Raw genomic sequence first — 27,088 nt, 5'->3', positions numbered from 1 at the left:
CAACCTCCCGAACCCTGAGGGCAGGAGCAGCCGTCCCTGCCCAGGCACAGCTGGGCGGCTTGTCTCTGTCTCACTCGTGGCCCCCATCGTGTAACACTTTGTTTTGTGAGTCCAGGTGCAAGGCGCTCCCCTCCCCACGATTTTTGAAACTTTATGCTCCCATAACCCCCAAAGTGCCCAGCATAACAACTGACCCCTAGTACATAAAGCAGGGGCCACACACTGGCACCCTAAACCACAGATAGGTTTTGTTTGAACTAAACCATGTTTTAAATTTTTTAAATAATTGTCAATAGTTAAATATCAAATTTTACCCAAAAATCAAAAGTTCAAGCTTCCCTTGAAAAATGGAAGATTTGGCAATACCAGGCTCACATTTTGGCGTGACAACAATCAGCTAGACCTGAACAGCGGGTAGGTCCCCAAATGGGGTACGGGGTCTTCAATTTGTGACAGACCCTGGCCCATTTCACTCATCTGCGTTTGCAGCTTTGCATCAAGTTTGGTTGAATGTAACTGAATGGGTGGGCCTGTGGTCATTTCAGACCACAAGATCCTGGAGGGTGAGAGTTCATCTATTTCTCCCGCTTTGAATGGGGTCACATGGGGGACTGCACTTAGGATTCGCGGAATGAGTTAAACCTACTCCATCAAAATCTATGCACCCAGGCCACAGGCTTCAGAGCCAGAGCTGCAACAAAAACGTAGAGTCACCAGCCTCCCAAATAGGGACTCTGCCTCCTAGCTCACTTCCCAAGGGAGATTTGTAAGGCCAGACTCAGACCAAGGGCTGAGCTAAGTCCTGAGGCTGCCCTCAGCACCTGACTTTGGCTGGTATTTGACAACCCAGAACTGGGTCTCCATTACTCCAGGGAAGAATGCCTGGCTTCTGGACTTGTCCTAAGAAAAAAACAGAAAAGGAGGAGAAAGAAGAAAAGAAAGAGAGAGAGAAAGGAACACACACACACACATGTATAATATTAATATACTGATGTATATTAATGCAGTTTCCCGCATTATTATTATTAGGAAAATTTTTAAAATGTGCACAAACCAAATGGTCAAAAGGGAAAATTAATAAATACTCAATGGTTACTATAGAGACATTTAAAAGTCTAATTGTGATGATTATGTAGTTTGAAGTAGAATATTATATAACGAAAAGAAAGTGCAAAATTCTGTCTACACTATGACTATAATCAGGTGAAAATTATGTTTGCAAGTAAATGCAGACTCAAGGCATCACAGAACATGGAAGGCTGACTTGCTGTGGCGGCAGCTCTGGGAGGCTATTTCTTCCTATTCCGTTGATTTGTACTCTTATTGTAGAGCATTGTTTATATAAGTATTTTTTTAAATGCCCAGCCTGCTCCTGACCCTAGAATAAACTAGCATAATCCAAAACCAGATAACGATGAAGGTTAGGGGAAAATGCCCCCTGTGCTCAGAGCCTTCTGGAGTCCCAGGGGGTCAGACGGGAGGGAAAGGTTGCATCACAATCACTCGGCAGAGCTGGGGGCTTCAGAGAAGGCACTCCCGCCCCCAGCACCAACTCGCCCACACGCACCTGCCCTGAGTGTGGACATCCCCCGCCCTACGTGTGGCCCTCAGCTGCCGCGTCACTGCGCAGTGCGTCTGCTGATGCCGTTGAGGAAGGGGAAGACTCTGAGGGCCTCCAGGTGGGAAGCAGCCACACCAGCAGGCTCTCTCTCACTCGTTCTTTCCTTTCCAATACCTGTTTCATCAGATATTGCTGGAGACTTAGGAACCAGGTCTAGGGAGCAGGCTGCTCGCTGAGTGAGGCAGGAGTGTCAGAAGGACACTCCTTCTGAAAGGAGGGGTCCACTACGGCATCAGGGGAGCTCGGCAGGTGAGGGAGGGGCTGAGTGTCCAGGCCACGTGGACAACCAGAAGACCTGACCCTGCAGTGGCCTCCCCGTGCCCAGTCGCTGAGGGCTGTAAGGTGGCAGCCGCCTTCTTGTAAACTGTGACAGAGCTGGTGCCTTGGAAAACAGAAAGAGACACTTTCTCATACACACTTTCCAATCTGATCAGACACCCCAGGGAGAGATTTCCTGCCACGAATTCCCCATGGGGCTGAGAGCTGGAGGAGGAAAACCCTCCTCCGAGGGCTGTCTGAGCCACGCGGCCCAACGGCACCCCAATCCAGCAGGGCATCCCATTTGCAGGGAAATCCACTTAGACTCAAGGCTTGGGCTTTTACTTTCAATTCAAAAGACTGGCTTCATTTAAAAAAAAAAAAGGAAAGGAAGGAAGGATGGAGAGAAGGCGGCAGAGTTGGTTCACTGCTGCCCTGTTCTGTTCAGTGTCTGAGGTTTACAGACAAAGCGCCCAGGAATGGGGCCACAGTCCCAACCAGCAAGGGTGGGAAGAGGGCAGTCCAGCTGGCCAGGTCATTAAACTCACTGAGGGGCATTTGCAACCCTAGTGCCTGCCCAGCTGGTGGCATCTGCCTGGAAGGGAGGAGGCAGAGGAGGCTGGAGAGGGCCAAGAGGGACCAAATGCGAAGGCCGGTGGCAGGCAGCAGGCCCCTCCTTCTATAAGCAAGCCCCACCACAGGGCTATTTCCAGGCACTTTTTCCTGTGAGAAAAGAATGGGAGGAATGCAGCGCAGCCATTACCCAAATCCACCCCACCACGGCTCCGTGCCCAATTACGTACAGTGGGGGGGAGCCCTCCAGAGCCTGTAATCAGCAAATCCGTTTAAGAAATTCAAACTGGCAGCCAGAAACTTAGTGACATAGGTAATGCAATCTGAGGGCCTCCCTGACAGCCGAGTCGACGCATGCGTGCGCTCCCCAGCTCTGCGGGTGTGAGAGCTGTGCCGGCCACGCCAGCCTCTGCAAACCACATGCAGAGGTGGCCAGAAACACTCCTGGACTTTTATAGCTCCTCGGGGACCCGATCTCCAGGAAGTGCTAGCAATTGCAATCCAATTGTGTCCCTGGCTGGAGAAGCCGGCTGGAGACCGGGGGACCGTGCACGGGGAGGAAGAACTTCATTGGGAAAAAATGTTGACAGAGTTTAATGTCGAGCGGAAGGACAAATGCTTGGATGAGGGAGCCTGAGTGAGAAATAAGGCCTTCTGAGCGCTCCAGCAATTTGCATGGGGCTGTGCAGGGAGTATTGAGTTAAAAGGCACAGGAGGGGGCTGGGCTCCCCGTGGCCAGGCCATACGCAGGGTGAGGAAGAGGAGCGCAGGTCTCCTGCGGCGTCGGGAACTTGGCACCCTGAAGTCGGCCCTTCAGTGGGAATTAGCTTACGGGCAACAGCCAGCTAGGAGGAGGGCTCAGAAAACTGAAGCCAAAAACATGCTGTCCTCACTTAAGAGACCAAATAAAATGGTGGAGAAGAAAAACGAGCATTTATTGAGCAGCTGGCATGGACCAAGCTCAGATCTCTAATCCTAAGACCCTACAGCAAAGTGGGTGTATTATCCTAATGTGGCACACAAGAAATCTGGGGTCTAGGAGACTCACCCTCGGGCACATGGCTGGAACCAAGACCGGGCCATGTCTGTGTGCACGTCCAGACCCAGGTATACCACGCTCTGCTGGGGTTTCATGATGCGGTTTTTCCAAAAGGAAATCCTCCTCACCCCAGACCCCTCTCTCAACAACAACGACAAAACTGAGCTCACTGGGTGGACTTAGTCAAGTCCCTTAGTCTCTCTGGGTACCAGCTGCCCCCTGAGCTAAATAAGGGAGTGACTGAGGTACTTGCTAAGGTTCCTTCCTGTGCAAACACACACAGAAAGGGTAAGCAAGCCTGTCACTCTGGCCAAGGAACTGAAACAGACTGAGAGCCTGTACAGGGCCCTCTGACCCCTAGGAGCCCCTGGTAAGCATCTCAGACACCCAACTGTCACAGCGTGCTACAACTGTAGGGTTCTTGTCTGTCTGCCCCCACATGGTGCCCTCCCTCAGGAAGAACATTCCACCTAATTGTGCCCACACCCCCTGCCTAGAGCGGCACCTGGCACGCCACAGCACCTCGCCAGACACTCACTCACGGGCAGCTGGCTGAAGGAATGAGCCGTGAACGAAGGCAGGAGCCAGCACTCCTCAAAGGCGGCGCGCCTCAGAAGAAGGCACTGCGAGTATCTGTTCACCAGATTCCTCCTCCAAGTAGAAGAGCTGGACCTTCCCAAGCCCAACTGTGCACTGAAATTGTCTGGAAAGCTTTTCAGAATACAGATTCCTGCCCCCTCCCAGGGTTTCAGGTTCAGAAGATCTGGGCTGGGGGCCCGGGAGTCTGAATTATTCAGAAGCTCCCCAGCCGTGTCTGACTCGAAGCCAGGGCTGGAATCACTGACGTCTATCACTTGGCTAAAGCCCACTCGCTAAGTCCTGTGCCGGGACCAGATGAGGCTAAGAAATAAAAAACAAAGTAAGTGACTCCCAGAGCCTCTCTTCCAAAGAGCTCAGTCAACTTCTCATGCTGTGATGCTGTTACCTGTTGGACTGAAACAGGGTGGCAATGCTTCTCCTGATTCTGTAGGTTGGCAAACAGGTCTGGCCAAGAAAGGGTACTAATTCCTCTTTCTACCTCTTGCTTTTAGCAAGAATGCAGGGTACTAGAGCTCTCACAGACGCAGCTAAATTTCAACAAAAAGAGAGAACAAAGCCAGACACACGCTTGGCTGCAGGTGATGCTGATGCCAAGGCTGACATCCCACGCCTCCTGCCCAGACCTGGAGGACAAAACACACTTGTCCTTTGATGGCTCGCACACCCCAAGTCTTACCCCCAAACACAGAGTCTCACCAGTGTCAAACCACGAGCCCAGAAGGAACAGAGACTCCATCCCGTCCTTCTCAGGCCTGTGCCCATGGCCCTGTCCCGGAGGTAGTTGAGGGGCCATTCATTTATTCATTCATGAAAATTACAGCAAAGCTAAGAAGTGCCAAGCAAAGGAGGAAAGTTAGGAGGGTTCTGAGTCCCAAGAGGAGATGAAGGAAGAATTTAATTATTCCCATTCTCTTCAATAAAAGAGTGACCTTCCCGGAGGGACAAATGCTGAGAGGCTGAAAGCTGAGCCACCCACACCCCCACAACTGACCCAGGAGCTGGGGACAGACACCATCCTGAGCCCCTTCCCTCGGCTACTGGAGACACCTCCTAGAGGCAGGAGCCAAAGTCACCTCAGGCAGACACGCCTGAGAGGCCCCCTCTTCCCTCATCCCCCTCTTTCCACCCAGCCTTGGATGAGATTGATGGAGCCAGGACAGCTGCAGCAGGGCGGGGGGGTAGGGGGGTGGACAACAGCTGGACAGAGGGTGGGCCCTTCCCCTGCCTGGGCAGAATCCCAGCCAGAGCTGGAGAGGAAGGAGAGAGACAGGTTTCCTCTGTGCATTTCTCTTTCAGGAGTGGAATCTGAGCCTCCAGCTCCCCTCTGACCTTGCTCTCTGCCCTCCTGGTCATCAGGCAGGCAGGTGTCTCTGGATTCCACAAATAGCAGGGCCACTCATGTTCTAGGCCCTGGAGCAGGCAGCCCCATAGTGCCATGGACTATGCTCCCTGCAAACATTCCACACCCCTCCCCTCATGTGGGACCTGAGCCATCCCACAGGCCACGGGTGCTGGAAGAAGCCCAGAATCCTGACACCCCTGGCCCAACATGGTAGAAGGCGATGCCATGACTTGCAGTGTGGACCATTGGCCTGACGATCAGAGGACATGGCTTCTGTCACAAATTAAGCTTGTGACTCTTGACAGACTTGGGATCAATGTTGGCTTCACTAAAAAGCTTCATGACTTTGATTTCTGGTTGCCTTGACTGCAAAATGAAGATGATAGTATCTGCTTTATAGGGGAGTTCTTAGAAGTAGAGGAACCATATCCTGGTCCATGAAAGGTACCTGATGTATGCTGGGCCTCAGTTTCTTCTTCTGTAAAACGAGTGGGCTAGACTAGATGGTCTCTTGGGTCTCCTGTAAAACTGACTCAGCCTTTTTGGCCAATAACCCTGGCATGTATCCCCTTCATCCCTTTCCTCTACAGAGAATCACTGCTCAAAATACCTTCCCTGGTTCAGAGAAATGAGGCCCTTGAGACTTCTCCCCTCCTGTTCCCCTATCCAGACTCTACATGCCAGCTCCAAACGTGCAGGTCAGACTCGTGAGGGCCAGCCCTTCATCTGCCAAGCTCTGCCTCCTATATACATGCAAACCATTCGTACAGCTCAGTAACTTCTTACTAAGAACAAATTACTCATTCATAACACACCTCACACCAAAGGTGACCCACCAGCATGTGGCAACACTGCAAGTGAAAACTGTTCGCATGGAACAGTACTGTCCAACATGGCAGCCACTTAAATTTATGTGGCCACTTAAATCTAAATTTTAATTAACTAAAACTAAATACAATTAAAAATTCATTTCCTCGGGTACACTAGTCACATTTCAAATGCTCCATGGCCACGTGTAACTAGTGGCTACTGTATTGGACACTGCAAAATAGAACATCTCCATCATCGCAGCCCTGGTCTAGAAGATGCTCTCTTCAGGGGCAGGACAGGCCCCAGGTGGCCCAGACTGAATCTGGAAGAGGACGGGGAGCGAGGAGGAGGGCAACTCTGGAGGAGGGAGGGGCCATTTCCTGTTGCTTCAGGGGAGACACCACCAGGATGGTGGCTCCAGCAGGCCCCCAACTCAGGCTGAGTCCCTCAGTGAGGGTCTCCCTGGCCCCAACACCCGGCAGGATGCAGCAGGCAGCTGTCACACCGCACTTCATTTTTGGGATGCATGGGACACTTGTCATTCTTTCCAGCCCCTGGCAGACTCCTGGCCTCTCCTAGTTCAAGGTCTGTACCTTGTCCCAGGGCAGGGAGGCTGCCACCCTCCTGCTGCAGCTTAGACGAAGCATGGTCTGCAGAGGGCCAGGGCTCCTATCCTTGTCCCAGACTCCAAAATGTCTGGCTACAAACCCAGATGGAGGGGAAGGAAGCCAGAAAGCTAGTTTTAATCAAGCACCTACTATATTCAAGTTACCACCAAGGCACTTCCAATGACATTTTCCCACTTGATTCCCCCCAAAATTTGCAAGGTACATGTAGTTAAACCCATTTTCCAAATGAGGAAACTAAGGCTCAGAGAAGGTAAGTGACTTGTGCAAGCTAGAAAGGGTCACGGTCTGATCACAAATCCAGGAATGTCTGACTCCAAAGCTTACCATCCATCACCCCCTGAGGCCACGGGTCTACCGACAACAGATGAGGAGGAGCAGGCACGGCCCTCTCCTCCCCAGGGAATTCTCCAAGCACGTAAACACAGAGGGCAGGACCCAGGGCTCTTTGAGTTCCTGGCCTGGCAGAGCCCAGAATCTCAGGAAGGTCTTGCATTGGAGAGGTGAGGCAGGGCCGCAGAGACAAAGCAGGTGATGAGAAGGAAGGGGGAAGGAGGAAGACAGAGGAGGGGACAGAAAAGCAAAATCAAGGAAGAGGGGCAGAGCACACTGAAGTGCCTGAAACCACTCCAAGGGTCACCGAATGCTGGGGCAGGCTCGTCTAACGCCCGTCTTCCTCGACTAGACCTCGGCTCCACAGAGGCGATGACCTCATCTTGTTCACAGCTGCGTTCCCAGCACTAGCACAGTGCCTGGTACACAATAGGTACTCAATAAATCCCTGAAGGAAAGACAGGTGGGTGGATGGAATGACAAACAGAATGTCAAGGGACTATCAGGAAAGGAAAGTCCTCTTTTCAGAGACAACAGTCTCCAAGAGGTCTTCCTGACCTCAGTGCCAACTCAGAGCTCTGGGCGACGCCACCCTTCTCCAACAGGCTGGCATCCTGGGCCCAGTCTGCCCCTTTGCCATCAGCCACATCCACATCACCACTCTCCCAGCAACCACAGGTCATAAATCCGAGCTATGTCAGGGTTGAGAGAGACCTAAAGACCATCTGGTCCAATCTTCTCATTTTACAGATGAAAAGACTGACACCTAAGAGGGGAACTGGCTTGCCCAAGGCACAGTGTCAAAGTGGAGAAAGTTTCTCGTGACAGGGCCAGCAGGAGCTTGATAAGGGAAACTCAGTGCCAAGCCCCAGTGCCCTGGAGCTTGCTTGCAGGGCCAGGCCCAGTGCCTGCAGCCCATCTGTCTCTCCAGCCTGCCAAGAGGCCTTCCTTCCTCCGTCCGTGCCCGTGAAACCCCCCGCAGGCGATGTCAGAACACTGCACCAGGGGGAGGTGTGGCTGGCCATAGGGCCAGGCCTTCAATTTCCGATTTCCCAGCCTGACACCCCTAATGGTCCAAGCCCTCTCTGCTCTGAGCCCCATGTGGTCATACATCACCTTGGCTGATGCCAGCCATGCCTTCCCCAGCCATCTGGACAGAAAAATGAGGAAAGAGCAGGACAGGATGATCTTGGCAGAGAGGACCAAGGGGAAGCTAAGGACACCTGGTCCCTTCTCTTCCTGACCTCACTACGTATGTACTATTGGGATGCAGGACGATGGGCATGTTTCTCTTTTCCTGGGACTCAGTTTCCCCATAAGAAGTTGGCAATATTCAGCCTCAAACTCAGCAAGATGTGTTGAGATGGGGGTTCCTCTGCCCTCAGGTATAAAGAAGGAGAAAATCCATAACAAACCCAAGCCAGGCACCCTCTAGGCATGGGGGGAGCCCCTGCCCTGGAGGAAGTCTCAGTCAAGTCAGTGAGTCAAAACAAGTTCACAGGGGCCAGCCCAGGGGCTAGTGTTCAGTTTGCACACTCTGCTTTGGCGGCATAGGGTTCACAGGTTTGGATCCAGGGCACGGACCTACACACCACTCTTCAAGCCATACTGTGGCAGCATCCTACATACAAAATAGAGGAAGGCTGGCTCAGATGTTAGCTCAGCGACAATTCTCGTCAAGCAAAAAGAGGAAGACTGGCAACAGATGTTAGCTCAGGGCCAATCTTCCTTACCAAAAAAGAAAAAAGTTCACATAAAAGGTGATTCACAAATGAGAGCACTGCCAAAGGAAGGACACAGGGCACGGGCTCTGCAGACCAGCATGGCTAGGGAAGACACAACAGGAGAGAGTCTGGAACCAGTGCTGACAGAGGCAAATAGGAGAGACTGTGTGTGCTGAGTACAGAGCAAGCGCCGTCCCTCCTGGAGGGTCTCACTGTCCAGGCGGAGAACAAACACGCCATCCCCCAAAGAGACCCAGGGTTACCGGATGTGTGCTGTGCCCACGTGGGGTAACTGGGGGTGTGCAGGAGCCTTCAGGATGAACTAGACGTGTGAAAACAAGGAGCATCTCCCAGGAGGTGACCTTGAGCATCGCCAGGAAGCAAAGGAGGACAAACAGACTTGAAGTTGAATTAAGTGCTAAGAAACACAATTTCACGAGCAGATTATCCTTGTAACACAGAGGTCCTGGGGAACAGGGGAAAGGGACAAGTATCATCACTGGATACGGTTCAACATCCAAGCCCTTTGGGTCTTAATTTGGCCCAAACACACGCTAATGAAACCTCTACTTTTATGTTCTGTAGCGATAGCCCCCGCCAGGGGCCACCCAGGAGTGAGGGAGGGAGATCATCTAAGGAGGAGCCTGGGAGGAGCTGCCCATGTCTGTGCAGAGGATGGAGAGCAACAGCCACTAGAAACCACTGCACGAGTTTCCAGGGTCCTCAGAACAAAGTATCAGAAACTAGGTGGCTTAAAACCCAGAAGCTTGTTGCCCCACAGCTCTGGAGGCTACAAGTCTGAAGTCAAGGCATGGCAGGACCCTGATGCCTCTGCAGCCTCTAGGGGAGGACACGTCTTGCCTCTTCCAGCTTCTGGCTGTTGCTGGCAATCCTGGAGTTCCTTGGCTTCTAGCAGCGTCACTCCAATGTCCGCCTCCATCATCACATGGTGTTCTCTCTCTGTGTTTCTGTGTCCACATTTCCCTCTTCTTTTAAGGACACCAGGCATCAGATTAGGACACACCCTGATCCAATATGACCTCATCTTAACTTGATATATAGGGTCTGCAAAGACCCTATTTCCAAATAAGGTCAGATTCACAGGTTCTAAGTAGACACAAATTTTGTGGGGGACACTATTCAACCCAGTACATCCACCAAATGCCAAAAGATGTCCTTGGAGTCAGAGATCCCTGCCACAGCGGGCAGACATGACCCAAGGCATGCTAAATTTCAAGTTCTAGCCCCAAATCCATCTCTGGCCAGGTCACCTCGGCCAGCAGTCCAATCCTCTCAGTGGCTCTGTCCTCTGTGAGGGGAGAATTTGGGTTTGATGTCCCAGCTTCCTTCCAGCTCCTAAGCTGCCAAGTTAAAAGCAAATGAAAATCAGTAAAAACTCACGATTTTTAAAATATAAACACAGATAAACAGAAACAAATGAATATAGGCATGTGTGCATGCATGAGTTGGTATATATTTCCTACTTCTGTCCTCTCAAAGGAGCTAGAAGCAATGACACCCCAGTGGCAATGAATACATCAGCAGCTAGATCTTGGTTTTTAAACACCACTCTCCAGCAATGGAAGCAGGGCGCCTCAGAGGACGGACTGATCCCAGGGCTGGGGCCGGAAAACGATAACACGAGCCTGGAGTATCTCATGGTGCCAGAAAGGAAGGAAGTGCTCAAGAAACACAAAAGCCTGTCAAAGGGCACAGAAGCCAACCTGAAAGAGCTTCCAACGGTCAAAGGTGGAGCAATGTGAGCAACAAAACAACTAAGGTATCGAATTATAACTATAGCCCATAGAATAAAATAAATATCCATACATTTATTATATAACATGTATTTTACAAAATAAATATTCATGAGTCTGTAATGATAAAAATCACTAAGTGAATAAATAAATAAACGCGGGAGAAGGGCCAGCTCTTCCTTCCAGGAGAATTCTAATTAATAAACGTAGAAGAAATAAAGGAAATAGAAAATTACCAGTAGGTAAACACCACAATAATAATTATGAGAGGCAAGAACCACTGATGGATGTAAAACTAGAGGGTAAAAGTTTGAGAAAAAACAGCATATTTGTATAGTCTCAAAGTACGTCCCCACAAGACATTTATTAATTACAAACAGAATAACAGTAACCTCTGGAGGATATGTCTGGCCAACATCACCTTCTCCAGGGATCAAGGCTAACACCCCCAGTAACAAGACACATTGACATCATGTACCTCTTGACACAACACATTGAGAAGGACACAGCATCACGTCTGTGGCATTCTGGCCAAAAATGCATAACCTCAATCTAATCCCAAGAAAACCCTGGACAAATCCAAAGTGAGGGACATTCTACAAAGTGATGGACTAGTACTCAGTACCATCAAGGCCATGAAAAACTAAAGAACTGTCCCAGATTGGAGGAGCCTAAGGAGACGTGACCACTAACAGCAATGGAGGACCCTGGAGCAGAAGGAGGACATTAGCGGGAAAACCCGAATAAGGTCTATGGTTTAGTTAATAACATTAGACCAATGTTAACTTCTTGGCTTTGACCGTCGTACTATGGTTATGTAAAACGTTCACAACAACCCAAAAAGGCAAAAGAAGGATGGTGCATATGTATGTGCATGCCACAGGGCACACAAGCACAGGAATGCCAGGAAGGGTGTCAGAGAGTGTGGTGGGGTGGGGGGGGACGAGGAGGGGGAGAATGGCCTTTTGCTGTTTCAGGCAGCACGCTGAGCCTTGGATCCGATTTTCACAAAAGGATTACTAGATTACATTCTTTACCACAGGCAGCTGTCCCTGTCAAATAAATAATCATCGCCTTACATTTATATATCACCTTTCATCCCACAGCCCTCTTCCTACAGCTAGGACCAGCCTGGGAACGGTCTCAGCCCTCCTCAGGGAAGGGAGGAAGGGAGAAGCGGTGCAGCCCACACCAATGAACCAAGTGAACCCCATTTGGTTTCCAAGAAAGAGAGAGCTGAGAAATTGAGAAGAAGGGAAAACTCAGGCGCCAAGAGGACAGAGCGGTATGGGTGGGTGGCTCCGTGATAAAATAAAGGCTGGGGGAAGGAGAGAGCGGCAGGCTGCAGGCTCCCCAGCAGGGCAGCCGGGTGAGCAGCGTCAACCCAAAAGCATCAGGGCGGGGCGGTTACCAGTTCTCAGTCTCCAAAGTGTGCGTGATGTTGGGCAAGTTCCTCATCCATAAAAGGAACCTATCACACAGGATTCCCATGAGCATCGATCCATGGTACGCTCCTAGCACAATATCCGACCCCACATCTTTCCACTCACCTGCTGGCCACATGGGAAAGGACCAGGGCAAAGGCCAGACAGAGAAAGTGGGCATCAGGGCATGGTGGGAAATACAGAGACACCTCCTGGTCCCAAGGAGAGAAGCCACGAGTTTTCCCAAGCAGCTGATTGTCAGGAATCCACTGCTGAGCAGTGTGGAAAGGTGTCCTTGTATCCAAGCCGTGGGCAGCTGCCCACTCAGAGGAGGTGACTTGTTCTGATGTGGTGCTGACCCTGCAAGAGGGGAAGGCCAGAGCTGCCCTGAAAGGTCCACAGCAGGGCTGGGCCAGGCTGGTGCAGGACGAGGGGGAGTGCTGAGGATGGGCACCCCGACTCAGAGAACACCCTCTAGACCAGGGGCCTTGCATCTCCCCAACAACTCAGGCCCCAGGCCAGAGTCACCCAGGCCCTGCTCCTGGGGTGCTTACAGTCCAGCTGGACAGACAGGTGCACACTGAAAAGTCAGGTCAGAACACAAGAGCTGTCGCCATCCATAATGCAAGCCAAGGTCAGGTGAGAGGACCAGAGGAAACGCCACAGGCACCACAGGAGGGAGAGACCACTCCTGGTAACAGGGTCACACAAGGCTTCCTAGAAGAATCAGGGCTCCTGCTAGACCTTGAAAGACATGTGGGGCTCTGAGGAGCAGAGACGGGGGCAGGAGGAAAGGGGAAGCTGGCACAGATAGCAGAACCGTCACAGCATGCTCTGGAGGCAGACACGACATCTGTCACGGCCGTGCTGGAGGACCAGGGGAGGGGGCTGGAACAGCCATTTGCAGTCAGAGTGAGAAGGGCCAGGCCTTCGGGCTCTGAGCTAAGACACCCCACGTGCTGCCACAGCACGGGCACGGCCACTGTTGTGTTGAGAGAGCAGGAGAAGCTGGAGGAGAGAGGTTCTGGCATCAAGGAGCAAGTTTTCAGCAGACAAGTTGGGAGATTTTTTTTTAATTTTCTCACAACACGGGATATTTGCGAGCTAATAGAGACTGGAAGCTCAGGGCACCTTGTGTAATGCAAAACCCAAACTTCCCCTTTGGCAAGGAGGCCAAAGCCCTTGGTCCTCATCAACTAAATCTCATGGCTCCCCTCTGGCCTCCTGCACAGAATCCCAAACTCTCCTTTGGCCTCTACTGTGAACCCCAACTCTCCCCACGGCCCTCTCCCACTAAGGCCCAACCGTTCCCTCCGGCCTTCCCCAACAAACCCGAACCTCCTTTGGTCCTTACCCAACACGTGTAATTTCCTTCTGCTCGCCCAAATAAAACCCCAAATTTCTCTTGGGTGTTCCACTATAAACCTCCAGACTTCCACGGCTGCCTTATACCCTTGGTCCTTCCCCAGGAAGCCAACATTCCCCTGTGACCTCACCCACGGAACCTCACAGCAGTCGTTTGCCCTCCCACACCTAACCCCAAACATCCCAGATCCTCCCACTGCAAACTCCAAACACCCCTTTAACTTCCCACGCCAAACTCCAAACCTTCCCCCGTCCGACTCCCCCAGGAAATCGTGCACTTTCCTCAGATCTTCATCAACCCTCATTCTCCTCAACCTCCCATACCAAGTCTAAACCTTCAGCTGCTCCTAACACACCCTCAAACGTCTCCTCTTAGGCCTCTTTAGCAGGCTTGGGATGCCGAGGGCAGGACTTCTCACCCCTCAGGGGCAGGTGCCAGGCTTTTTACTTCCAGTCCGTCCTGGTCCATAGGCGGTCCAGCTGTGCATGACTGTTACATGTTCACGCCACGGGTGAATCTCCCGGAGATTTTAACAACATCCACGTCAGCCTACACCCTGTTTGACGAGATGAGTCCTTCAGCTTCGACTAGAAATCCCTAAGGGTTTCCTTGGTTCCCACCACCAAACTCCAAGACTCCCCTCCAGCTTCCCCTAGGAAACACCACACTATCCTAAAATGTCACAGCCATGGCAATCGCTGGAAATATTTCTAAATGCCCACTTTCCATTTCCGTGCTGACTTCCTCACACCAGGCCCTGCCCACGGCCAGCACTCGAGCCAGTGCTCACGCACGGGATCACCCCTCACACTGTCCTGCAGGTGCCCCGAGATGCCCTTCCACAGCCCACAGAAAAGGCCTCCCCAGGTGTGTGGAGGACCAAGAGCCAAGGCAGCACAGAGCAAGTCCCCACACTCCAGCTGGAATCTCCTGTTCCTGCGCTTCTGGGTGAGGCGATGTGGGTGAAATGGTCTGCGCCCCAGGACCAGCTGCAGGGGCTGAGACTCTCCCTGGGAAGGAGAGAAAATCCACCTGAGGCCTCGGGGACTTGAGGGAAGCCCTGAGGAACGATGTGCCTTGGCCCCGGAGCCTGCAAACTCTGTCAAGGGATATGTCAAGGAGTGATTGAGGCAGGCGGCTGGAGGGAATCCCATGGTCCCAAGTTGTCCCCCTACAAAAGCCAAGCGCCAGGAGAAGGGGAGAAGGCCCCTCCCACAGCACAGTAAGGGGCACATGGGGCAGGCTGGCCTCTGACGGGTGAGGGAAGGAGGGGAAGGTGTCAGCGGAAAAGGGGGAACCTAATTAGAGCTGGTTCCTGCTCAGCCACCTGCCGAAACGGCAGCTCACCCAAGACCTGGACGGAGGGACCAATGACAGCGCTGCCAAAGACTGCTCCCCACGGCTGCCACAGCCAGACAAAGGGAGGGACCAGCTGGGCCGCCATGCTTCCCTCACCCCCCCAAAGAAAAGGCTCCTGAAGCTGAAACCTGAGAAGATGCCAAGGGGCAGCGGGAGGCAATTTACAGCCGAGAAAACTGAGCACTCGGGCCAGATGTGGGCCCTGGGGAGGGGCTGGGCCGAAACCATGTGTGTACGGAGGGCGGGGCGGGGCGTGCAGAGGCCCGAAGGCTCCTTCCCCAGGATGCCCCCAGCCTGTGGCCCTGGGCTCTGAGCTGGGGAGCAGGGCGCAGCTCCCGCCTTCCCAGAGAACAGGGGAGGAGGCAGGGGAGGGCTGAGGGGCCTGCAGGGCTGGTGAATCTGGGGTCTGCACCGGAGAAGCGGCGTGAAGCAAAGGCAAGGAGGCAGAGGAAGGAAGACAAAGAAGACACTGGGGAGGGTGAGCCCAATCCAAGCCAGGGCCTCTGCCCGCTGACCGATTCGCCTTTGGACCAGCTCCTTCCTCTAACATTCCACGACTCCAGGAGGCGGTGAGTGAGAACCAGCAAGGAGGCAAAGCTAACGTTCCTTCTTGGCTCAGCCCTGCACTTCGCAGCCCCCCCCAGGCAGGGATCTGGTCTTCCTTGGCACCGACGAGCTTCCTCGTCTCTAACAGGTGTGCAGCCTCCCAATCTCCCACCACAGCTGCCAAACCCCACCCCAGGCGGCGGGGACACTGTCAAGCCCATGTCCAAGTCCTCCTCTCCAGAGGGGGAACCGCTGGGCACTGTCCCCTCGCCCCTGCAGATGACATGCTCAGTCCTAGGTGCGTGAGGGGAAGCCGAGGCCCAGGGAGGGGAAGGGCCAAACCCCAGGTCACACAGCAGCAAGGGGAAGCCAGAACCCAGACACCTGACTCCCAGCTCATACTTCCCTGCTCCCCACATTGCCTTCCTCTGAACCCCAGAGCCAGCAGCGGCCCCAGTTTAGGAGACAGAGCTGCCCCCTCTCTTGAGCATCAAGGGGGCTGGGACGAGATGAAGGGAGGAAGTCAAGCCCCCTAAAGAGCGGAATGCAGAAATCCATGTGACAAGAGGTGGAATTATTTCCCCTGGAAAAAAAATTAATAAAAATCTCCCCGTGACCAGACCCCAGGGGTATTTGGCTGGAAGGTGACGTAATACAGAGACGAGAGGCCAGGAGAAAGGAGCCCCCCAGCCCCCAACAAGCCGCCTGCCAGGAGCACAACAGGGAGGCTGCAGCTGGAACTGGGGGGCTGGGGAGAGAGGACACGCCAAGCAGGATGCTGGCACTTGAGACGCAGTCCTCAGCATCTGGCTGGAAAGCAGAAGCCTTTGAATAAGAAGTCCAGGTGTAAAGCTGCCTTGGGGCCCAAGTCCAGGCTGGCGTGGGCGCAGGGTACCCGAGCAGGGTGTGTCAGAGGCATCGAGGGGGCTGTCTAATGGCAGAGCCCACTGGATGTAAAGCCAGGTGGAGGTGGGAGGCGGGAGGCAGGCTCCCGAGGCAGACACTTGGGCCCTCCACTGAGGAGGGGTGGGGGCCTGGGCACCAGGAACAGGTGGCCCCTGGAAAGGTAGGTGGGGCCAGCACCCATCTCCCCATTGACTCCGGTCACTCAACTGCTGGAGTTCTGACAAAGCTGACATGGCCATAATGGGCCCTGCGCAGGTGCCCAGGGAGGGTGCAGATGGGGGTAGAGGATCAGGACCTCAAGACGACGCATCTTGGAGAAGGAAAAAGCCAAGGAGGAGGGTGGAGCCGTCCCCACTGCTGCCCCAAATAAGGAAGGTGCTGCACCAGGGAGGGCCCAGCCAGAAAGGGGATCCCAGCAAAAGCCCCTGCTGCAGATGAGCCTAGAGCAGCGCTGATAGCTGGAAAGGCCGGGGGGACTTGGTTCCCAGCACAAGAACACCCCCATACCTGGCCCTCCCATGGCCCACGCCCTCATGGCATGATGGCTAGTGGAAGGTTCTAGCTGGGACCAGCTGGGAGCTCTGCAGTACAGAGTGTGAGTTGGGCTTGGATCCCAGGCTGACCTGGCCCCCACCCTGCTCCTGTTTGGGGTACACGATGATGGTGGGGTGCTTGGAGGAGGCAGGAGGGGTGGTGGCCAGGTTGCCAATCCCCAGTCCCGCTGCTCTCTCCCTCCTCCAGTCCCCATCACTTACAGGCTGGACTCCTCGGCCTCCCAGAGGGCACCTGCACACGCTCTCCTCATACAAGGTGTTGGCTGTGACCACGGGTCTTCTGACAGTATCCTGATCCTGAGGTCAAGGGAGTGCTCTCCCCGCTCCCACCGACCCCCCCAACATACAAGCCTGCTTCGCCACAAAAAAAGAGGTGACACAACGTGGGCAAAAACAAAAATGCCCTTCGACTTGGAATCTGACGACCGGGGTCAGCATCCTGTCTCTGAAGTGTTAGACATGTCCTTACCTTCACTGAGCCTCAATTTCCTCATCTGTAAAAAGGGGACACCCCAGCCCCTGACACAGGGCCATTGGTGAGACCACGGAGATGAGGAGGAACCACATAAACTGGACGCAGACCGCTGAGTAATGTGAAAAGTGCTTAAGAACGACCACCATCAGTGGCACATGACGCCCCCGGGAGCCACCTGCGTGGGTTCACATCCCGCACGAGACCAGCCATGTGGGAGGAGGAAGAGTTAGTGCAGAGAGGGGAGGACAGCGTCCCGGGTCAAGCGAGAGCTTCGTACGTGTCTGCTACTATTCATATCACTATTGGTGTGGCATGTCCCTGGCCTCATGCTGCTGTCCACCATGACCGCACCATGAACATGTGCACAGGCTGCCACCCGGGGACTCCTCAGGGAGCAACTGGACTTCCTCAGTGACACTGGGTCTCAGCTTCTGGTCCTTGAAGGCACTAAAACCCAGCCTGGGACATATGATAAGATTCTCCCATGGTGGGAGCTCTTCTAAGAGCTCTGGGTCACACTGAGGGCTCCTGAAAGGCCACCTCCTGACACAGGGGCTGTCTGAGCTGAGACAGCCCCTTCTCAAGTACGTCGTGGGAGAGTCAGACACTAGGCTGCCCTGGCTTCATCCCAGCGTTTCCTCATACCCACCCCAGAACCAGGGACATGCGGAACTTGAGAGTCCCTGTGCCATCCAAGAAGTGACGGCTAACCCACCAGAGCAACGAGTTTGACCTGGATCAGATCAACACGGAAGAGAAATTGATGTTTCCTGCTGCCATCTAGTGGCCAACACAAATAAGAGCAGGCAAGGAGCCAGACGGCCACCAGGTGGTCTCAGTGACCAGTAGCCCTGCATGCCCAGACCAGGGATGAGTGACCCAGCTATGTAAGGCAGAACCTAACAGAAAGCAGAAGGTTCAACAAAAATTAAAAAGTGGGGAAAAAAAAAAAAACCTGCTGGCTATCATCCAGGGATTGAGGAAGGAAGAGGAGCGAGGTTCACTCATCCAGAAATAAAAATGGTGCTCCAACTCCAGGGCTAGGCCTGCAAAGGCACAGAGACGGAGCAGGTAAATAAGACGCTGGCCCTGACCACGGGAACCTCCACTCTGGTCACACCTCTGTCCAGCCCCGGCTGTGCCATGCCTGTGGCTGTGCTGTCCCCTCCTCTCCCTTCTACACCGGGACGTCTGCCTGTGCAAACGTTGCCGCCTCTCCCACCACGTCATCCCCCTCTCCCCACGCTCCCACCCTGACTCTCATTACCAGATCAAACATCCACCTGCCCCCCAGATCCAGCCCCCTGCCCTCAGCTGGCTGTCACTCACAAAGCTGTGTGGCCGGCCCCGCTCACCTGCCCAAACTAGGTCCCAGAGCCCCAAATACTTCTCACCTCCTATCTTGGAAGATGCAGGGCCCTCAACCTGCCATGCCAAGCCCCAGGGCCACTGTCCCCAGACCACCCTCCATCCCTCTAAAATGCCATCGGTCTGCTGGCCTGTCTGTGAGCCTCCTGCCACAGGCGACCTTCCACCGGGAAGCAGCAGCCCTGAGCAGAGGTGAGCAGGCCCTCACAGATATTGGGCTGGGTGCTCCCATCAGATCAGCAGAGCACCAGACAGAGGCAGGAGAACTAGTCTCCAGCCTCGACTGGCCCCTAACTGGCTGCATGACACCCGGGCAAGTTCCTTCCTTCCTAGAACCTTAAAATTTCCCCATTTTTAGGATGAAAGATCATTTCTTGGGCCCCTTTCAAGTCAAAATATCTATGACCCTAATTCATACTAATGTGTCAATGACCACTAATGGCTAATTGTGTAACTGTTCCCACAATACTCTCAGCTTGAGAGGGGGAGCCTCAGCCTATCACCCGTTCACTCAAACAGTAAAAACACACCAAACCCAAGGCTGGTGGTGGGTTCGCTCTTTTCAGCAGCAACTTGATTAGTTCTGCTCCAGCCACAGGGACAAAGGCCAACAAGGAGAACCGGGGTGCACGCTGAGCTGACCGACGCAAAGCAGAAGGAAGGGAAGTACCAGCCCTGCATCTGCCCCAGACACTGCGCTTCCCGCAGGCACTGTTGCAAGCTGAGGGGCTGACTCTCTGTCACTAAGAAATGGAGCCCAAGTGACCCAGCCAGCAAGAGTCGAGCCAGAAACTGCGCCCCTGCAGCACCAGCTCATAGTGTCGGGTGAGGGGGGTGACCATCAGTGGCCATTCCCTCTCCTGCCCTTGGTCAATCTGTCAATCCCTTGTCACGCGGGAGCTGACTCCTGAGGCCCTCCACCCTCCCACCTCGGGCCCTCCCAGGGGCCCTTCATCCGGGTCTGCACAGCGGAGGTTGCCAGAGTGCCTGAGGAGCAGCAGATCCCCCGTCTGCCCGGCTCTCAAGCAGCATCGCCCAGGACACACCTGAACTCGTTTTGTCTGATACACTCAGCCGGATGGTGTTATTTATTGTGGAGCTGCCCTTGGATGAGTGTGAAAAAATGAAAGCCCTGGAAGGATCCAGAACCCACAGCACGTCTTACCTGGGAGAGGCACTGGGGTTGGGGGAGGGTGTGGGAACATTTTACTTTATCACTTTTATGTTATTTTATTTTTTGCAGCAACCAAATTTTCATATAATAATTGAGTCATTATTTTAAAGTAAACACTTCATGCAGACAGATCAACGGCAGACGACCAAACCCTGTCCTTGTAAGGGAAGAGCCGGTGAGGCAGGCCCGGTCTCACAGGCAGGGCCCTGCAGCAGGAAAGGAGCCCGCGTCTTTCTCCAGTCCACATCTTCCTTGGGTGGGGTCTTTTGCACAGAGGCAGATGGCGGAGTGGTTTCTGGAGCACAGAGACAAACTCTCTGCCCCCCAAAATACCTCATCCATCTGCTCATTCATGCCTGAAATTCCTTCCCTGAGGGGCAGTCTTTGATTCCTCAGTCAGAAATAGGCCTGAAACCGTAAACCCACCCAAGAGATGCAAAACAGTGCCCTCAAGTCATGGTCGGAGGGAACGTAGGCAACAAGCTTACTGGCCTTGGGAAGCAAGGCCCTCAGGCTCTCAGGCTCTTGGGCTAATCCTGTGGGCACGACGGGGGCTCAGGCTGGAGGCAGTAACAACCTGGGAGAGCAACAAGCACCCAAAGGTGAGGAAGAAGAGTCCAGTGCAGCTGGTCCTCACCCTGACTTAAGGGGAAAGAGAGCCGGTGGACCAGGATGCGGAAGGTCAAGGCTGCAACAATGGTGACCACCTGGGATGAAAGAGGCACTCGGGAGCTCCACGAGGGAGGGAGCGGGAGGAAGGGACGACGCCATCGAGAGGAGACCGGACAGAAACAGCAGCACATCTAGAACCAGCGACGTGGAGCCACATGGGAGTCCCCCACACCAGGCTGGTCCCAGCCCAGGTGGAGGCCTGCCCTGGGATCTAAGCATTTTAAACAGGAGCTAGACGAACAGGGCCACATTTTGAAAAGCATGAATAGAATGGTGGGAGACCCAAGAACTGGGTCAAGAGAAAGTGACCTGAAGGAGAATGCTCAATGTCATTAGTCATCAGGGAAATGCGAATCAAAACCACAGTGAGCCACCACTGCACACCCACTAGGATGGTCGTAATTTTTTTTTAAAGGAAAATAACAAGTGTTGACAAGGATGTAGAGAAATTGGAGCGCTCATACATTGCTGGTGGGAATGTAAAACGGTGCAGCCACTGCGGAACACAGTCTGGCAGCTCCTCCAATGTTAAACATAGAATTACCATATGATCCAGCAATTCCACTTGCAGGTATACACCCACAAGAAATGACAATAGGCGCTCAAACGCACACAAATGTTCATAGCTGCTCCATTCACTACAGCCAAAAGGTGGAAACAACCCAAATGTCCAGCAACAGATGAGTGGACAAACCAAACCTGGTATATACGTACCACAGAATATTATTTAAGCCATAAAAAGGAATGAAGTACTGATACATGCTACAACACAGACAAACCTTGAAAATATGCTAAGTGTTGAAATAAGACAGACACAAAAGGCTGCATAAAATGTCCAGAATAGGCAGATCCATAGTCAGAAATCAGAGTAGAGGTTGTCAGGGGGTGAGGTAAGAGGAACTGGGGGATGATGTCTAAGGGGCACAGGGAGTATGTTTGGGGTGGTGAAAAAGCTGTGGAACTAGGTAGTGGTGATGGTTTCATAGCACAGTGAATAATGCCAATGAATTGTACACTTTAAAGTGGTTAAAATGGTAAATTTTATGTTACATGTATTTTACCAAAATAAAAAAATATTTTAAAAAATGGAGAGAACTTTGGGAGGGACATGACACCCAACCCCCCAATACCCGAGGGCCTATTCCAAAGCAGTCAGAGGGCAGGACTTTTCTGTGAGCTCCTGGGGTAAGGAACTCCGGGGTGTCAAACTCTGACGTGCAGCGTGAATGACAGCTAGCACACCCTGCACAGCACCACGTCAGGCACTGTGCCAACACTTTATCAGCATTAGATGCAGCCATCATCCCCATTTTCAGGACACTGAGGCTTAGAGAAGGTGGGGGCCTGGCCCAGTCACCCAGCAAGTGGAGGAGTGAGCCCCATACTATTAGCCGCTATGTTCCAGACCTTCCTCAGTGCAGAGAACACAGCTTAGCTCCAGAAGGTCCAGCCTTAATCAAGTCCCACCACCACCTGCTTCAGTGACACCTGTGACTATTTACTCAGCCTTGCTGTGCCTCAGTTTCCTCCTCTGTAAAAAGTAGAATAACACCATCAACAGGTTCCAAGGCCTGTTGGAACAATAAAATGAGACAATGAGTGTTCCCAGCAGCCCCTGGCACATAAAAGGGCTCCATAAACATTCAGTCCCCTTCTTTTGTCCAAAAGTAGAGAAAATTACAAAGATAGACTATCTCAGCAGGTAGAGAGCTCCCCGTCACAGAAGGTGAGGAGGTGAGGAAAAGCAAAGGTGCCACTCAGCAAGGACAAATATCAGATGGGGACTGGCCCAGACAACCTTGAAGCTTCCACCCCGGAAATCTGATGTGGCTGCCACATGAGTCCCTTTCCAAGAGTGGGCTTCGCTAGAGGAGAGAGGGAGCAGTTCAAGGACACTGAGATCCTGGAGGAATCAGGGCTGCCACAAAAAAGAGAAGAGGTATAGAGAAATGAATGGCTGGGAAGAGCAAAACTAAAGTTTGCCAATAAAAATAGAAGTAACTTACGTTTTTAGAGCATCCCCAAATGTGCCAGACACTACACTAAGCATTTTGCATAGATTACCTCACTGAATCCTCACATCTCTGTGGGCAGATACTATCATTATCCTCATCTCCCTGATGAGGAAGCTGAAGCTGGAAGAGGCAAAGATGCTGCGCAAGGTCACAGGGCAGCACGTGCCCCCTCTGCACGGTGCCACAGGCTCAGCTGAAGTCCCGCCTGATTGGAGGGAGGGCTGCCGTGGACTTCACCTGCCCAGCTCCTGCCCTCTGCTTCCAAGCAGCGGTCTCTCCAGAGCAGAGAATGAGTGCCAAGCAGCAGACCCTTCTCCCTGCCTCCCTGTGGCCAGAGAGCTGAAACTAGAAGCTGATGCTAAGAAGAAAACATGAGAGGATGCAGTAAATATTTGGGGAAATTTTGTTAAGCAGAGAAAAAAAAAAGGAGGAACTTCTGTTTCTGCCAGCTCAATCGGCTTTAGGAAGAAAGCACAGGCCACTTCAAGCGCCTGCCAAATGCTCAGCCAGATCCTGCTGGTGTGCCAGCTCTGCCGGGAGAAGGGCCTCAAGTGTCCCAAGCTGGATGGGGCAGGACCAGCCACAGGCACACGGCGGATGGGGCTCTGCTGCAGCCTGCAGAAGCAAGGCAGCTGGGAAGTGACCCGCTGGCCATCCCCACAGCACTACCCCAAAGGAGCCAGAGAGTCGGTGTGGTGCCCAAGTCCTCCCCTCGCTGTGGAGTCCACCCCACTGATCAGCGGCCCACACAGGGAGCAGGCAGCAGGGGAGGCATCCAAGAAGACCGGGGCCTGCGGCGAGCGCAGGGTCTGCACCCACCCTGATGGGGCGAGGGCAGTGGGGAGTCGGGGGGCGGGGGGGGCACAGTTAGGGACAAATAAAAGCAGGGCTCTAACTCCCCTCATTCTGCACTGCTTCCCCTCTGACCCTGGGACGCTAAGCCATACCGTGGCAGCCATTCGTTCACCTGAGTCTTCAGCCTCCTCCAAGGAAACTAGGAGGACAAAAGAGGCAAAATCTGAAAGGGAGGTTGAGATCTTAACTTTTTCTTAGGCTAACATTGAAGAGCTTGTACGCTATGCTTTATATACGCTAATTTAATATTCATAACAGCCCTGCAGGGTGGTGACCACCATCATTACCATTTCAAAAGTAGACAAACTGAATGTCAAATTAAGTGACTTGTGCAATGACAAGTTAGCATGTGGTCGATCAGGATGCAAACCCATGTGATCTGACCTCAGAACCCACACTCTTAACCAAGATCCTTTACCACTTCCTAAAGCAGACTCTTAGGAGCTAGTAAAGGGAATGATTAAGCATAGTTCCTGGCCTCAGAGCATCTACAGCCTGATGATGGGAATGGACAAATGGATCCAATGCAGAGGAAAATCATCTATAAAGATTACGTGTATTATTCCTAAAGATGTGCGGCCATCGTTTCAATTATACGAAGGTGTGTGAGCGTATGCATGTGTGCACACACATGCACCAGAGAACCACTGGAATGACTGGGAAGGAGGATGGTGGGAATTTAATTTAATTTAATTTATTATTTTTTTTTAAAGTGTTAGCTGTACACGATTTTTTTTTTTTTAAGATTTTTTATTTTTTTCCTTTTTCTCCTAAAAGCCCCCCAGTACATAGTTGTATATTCTTCGTTGTGGGTGCCTTCTAGTTGTGGCACGTGGCACGCTGCCTCAGCGTGGTTTGATGAGCGGTGCCATGTCCGCGCCCAGGATTCGAACCAATGAAACACCGGGCCGCCTGCAACAGAGCGCGCAAACTTAACCACCCGGCCACTGAATGGAGAAACAAAATGTGATCTATACATAACAGAATATATTATTCAGCCTCAAAAAGGAATGAAGTTCTGGCACATGCTACAACATGGATAAACCTTGAGGACATTATGCTGAGTGAAATAAGCCAGACACAAAGGAGAAATACTGTAAGATTCCACTTCTATGAGGTACTTAGAGTAGTGATACCAGAGAGAGAAAGTAGAATGCTGGTTTCAGGGCTGGAGGAGGGGGAGTGGGCAGTCCATGTTTAAGGAGTGCAGAGGTTTAGCCTGGAGGAGGAAAGAGTTCTGGAGATGCACAGCAGTGATGTGAACGTTCTTAGTGCCACAGGTGAAGGCAGACTTTACGCGTCAACTTGGCTGGCCGTGGGGTGCCCAGATCACACACTACTCCTGGTGCGTCTATGAGCATGCTGCAGACAGGTCAGCACTCGAGCCGGTGGGCTCAGGAAAGCAGACACCCCTCCCCAAGGCAGGGGCATCATCCAATCTGCTATGGGCCTGCACAGAGCAAAAGGTGGAGGGAGGAGGAATCTGCCCCATCTCCTGCCTCACTGTCTCAGCTGGGACATCTCATCTCATCTCATCTGCTCCTCTCCTCAGACTGGGATGTACACCATCGGCCCTCCTGGTTCTCAGGCCTTGGGACTGGGAAGGAGTTACACCACCTGGGTCTCCAGCTTGCAGACGGCAGATGGTGGGACTTCTCAGCCTCCATAATCACGTGAGCCAATTCCTCATGATAAACCTCTCTGTACACATACACACACAGATAGACAGATACAGATATGTGCCTGGTGCGCATCTCATATGGGCTCTGTTTCACTAGAGAACCCTAACACATTACTCAATTGTATGCTTAAAAATGGTTAAAATGGTAGAGTTGACATTTTGTATACTTTGCCACAATAAAAAAATTTTTAAAGAAAGAAAATACGCTGGTGGCAATAGTGATGATGCGTTGAACCCTAAAGGTCTTAGTCTTGCTCTCACCAGCGAGGAACAGAGCGGCGACCCAAGCCTCCTTGCTGGGGTGTGCAGGGAGGTGACTCGCCATAAAGCCAGGGGTGGTCCTTCTTGGGGGGATTTGGAAAGTTAGCCTTTTGTGTTTAAGGCCCCCTTGAAGAAGATCTGAAAACAGGCCTTCTGTGTTTTGAAAGTTTATTCCTCACTGAACATGAACAGCTGAAAAAGTAGGTGAGGAGCAGCCCTTTGGCATTCACAGGTCCCAAAGGGGGAGTGGTGGGGTCCTGAGGTGGAACTGGGGGAAAGAACATGGTCCGGCTCCAAATCCATAAGATGATGGACCACTGAACCCACGTCCCTGACTCAGCATGCCACCCCACCCAAGTCAAGAACTAAAACCAGGATGGGGGCACCTCGCCCCCAAAAATAACATTATTACTGGTTTAAGTTATATATTTATTGATCTTTCATTAAGCGTTTTACAACATTATCTCATTTAACCCTTATAACATCCCTATGAGATTTCAGCATTACACCCATTTTACAGAGGAAGAAAGTGAGGCTCCAGGAAGTTAAGAGAAATGTTCACAAGCACTATGCTAGTGAGCCAGGATCTGAACCTCTCTGATCCAAAACCTATTTTCTTAACCACTATAGGATACCATTTTCTTTGTATACTGAACACAACGGATTCAAAGGAAGTCTCACTGTTGGGAGTGAAACTGCCACAGAGGCCACTATTTACCCAATGTGGGGCCTTACATGCAAGGTGACATGCTAAGTCCTGATCAACATCCACAAAGACAAACCAAAAGGCTGCTTTTGAGGCAGGATCCAAGTGCTCTCTGGGCTCATGCGGGTCAGCCATAAAACTGTGTGAAACACAAGCTTCCCTCTCTCCTGACCTCTGTGGTGAAACCAGGCCGGACTGGTGTTCCTAACAGGCCACAGCAATGAGGCATCACTTTAAACTGGGCTTTCAGAGGCCTTTTAAGGCAGGAGCAGAAGATGCTTCTACCTGACAAAGACCATCTGAATTACAAAGAGGAAAAATCAATTGGGATCGCATGAGCGGAAGGGAACTTGAATTAGGGGTTTCTTTTAGAGTGAGAAATATAAAATGTCTCTCTAGTCACAGTTTGCAGGAAACACAACCAACAAAAACAGTACATGTTTTTAAAATCATTCTTCAGTTATAAACTTACAGCCAATTAAGGGAGAAACAGGAGGGGGTAGGGGTTGTAGAGAAGGAAAGAAAGAGGGAACGCAAAGGCAGAGGAACCAGCTCCCTGAGCACACGTCACACCATGCTCTGGAAAGTTCTAGAAGCCTCATCTACAGGGCAAGGGGGAGTTATGTCCATGCAATGGACACCCTGCGGTCCTGGAGACACCCAAGACATTTTTGTCGTTGTTATCGTTCACTAAAGAAATTTTAGAAACTACAGAAGAACATTAAAAGGAAAAGAAAAACCCTGAATAATCACTACCATCATCAGCATTTTAGGTATACTTCCTCTAGTCTTTTTTCTTCGCGTCTAAAAGTAAATAGGATTTATAGTCTACACAGTTTTATATCCTACAGTATTTGCTTGACACTTTTTCATAAGCATTATCTTGAGTCATTACATACAACTTTTTTTTTTTAAAGATGGGCACCAGAGCTAACATGTGTTGCCAATCTTCTTTCTTCTCCTTCTTTTTCTTCTTCTTCTTCATCCCAAAGCCCCCCAGTACACAGCTGTATATTCTAGTTGTAGGTTCTTCTATGCGGGACGCC

General features: G+C 52.1%; 1 protein-coding gene across 10 annotated transcripts in view; it reads right to left on the bottom strand.

The window, feature by feature from the left end:
- The window catches only part of TSPAN9 (tetraspanin 9), a 193,510-nt gene that overhangs the window by 127,090 nt on the left and 39,332 nt on the right, over positions 1–27,088 (bottom strand). For 2 of the 10 annotated variants that reach the window (XM_070270876.1, XM_070270877.1), the window contains one exon: positions 10,198–10,287. The exons of the other annotated variants lie outside the window; for them this stretch is intronic. The gene's annotated coding sequence lies outside the window, so the exon portion shown is untranslated. The remainder of the gene's footprint in view (positions 1–10,197; positions 10,288–27,088) is intronic. 10 annotated transcript variants of the gene reach the window in all.

Source organism: Equus caballus, chromosome 6, assembly GCF_041296265.1.
Source record: "Equus caballus isolate H_3958 breed thoroughbred chromosome 6, TB-T2T, whole genome shotgun sequence".
NCBI classification, from domain to species: Eukaryota; Metazoa; Chordata; class Mammalia; order Perissodactyla; family Equidae; genus Equus; species Equus caballus.
The sequence above is the reverse complement of the archived record's forward strand: the minus strand, read 5'-3'. Positions and strand labels throughout refer to the sequence as shown.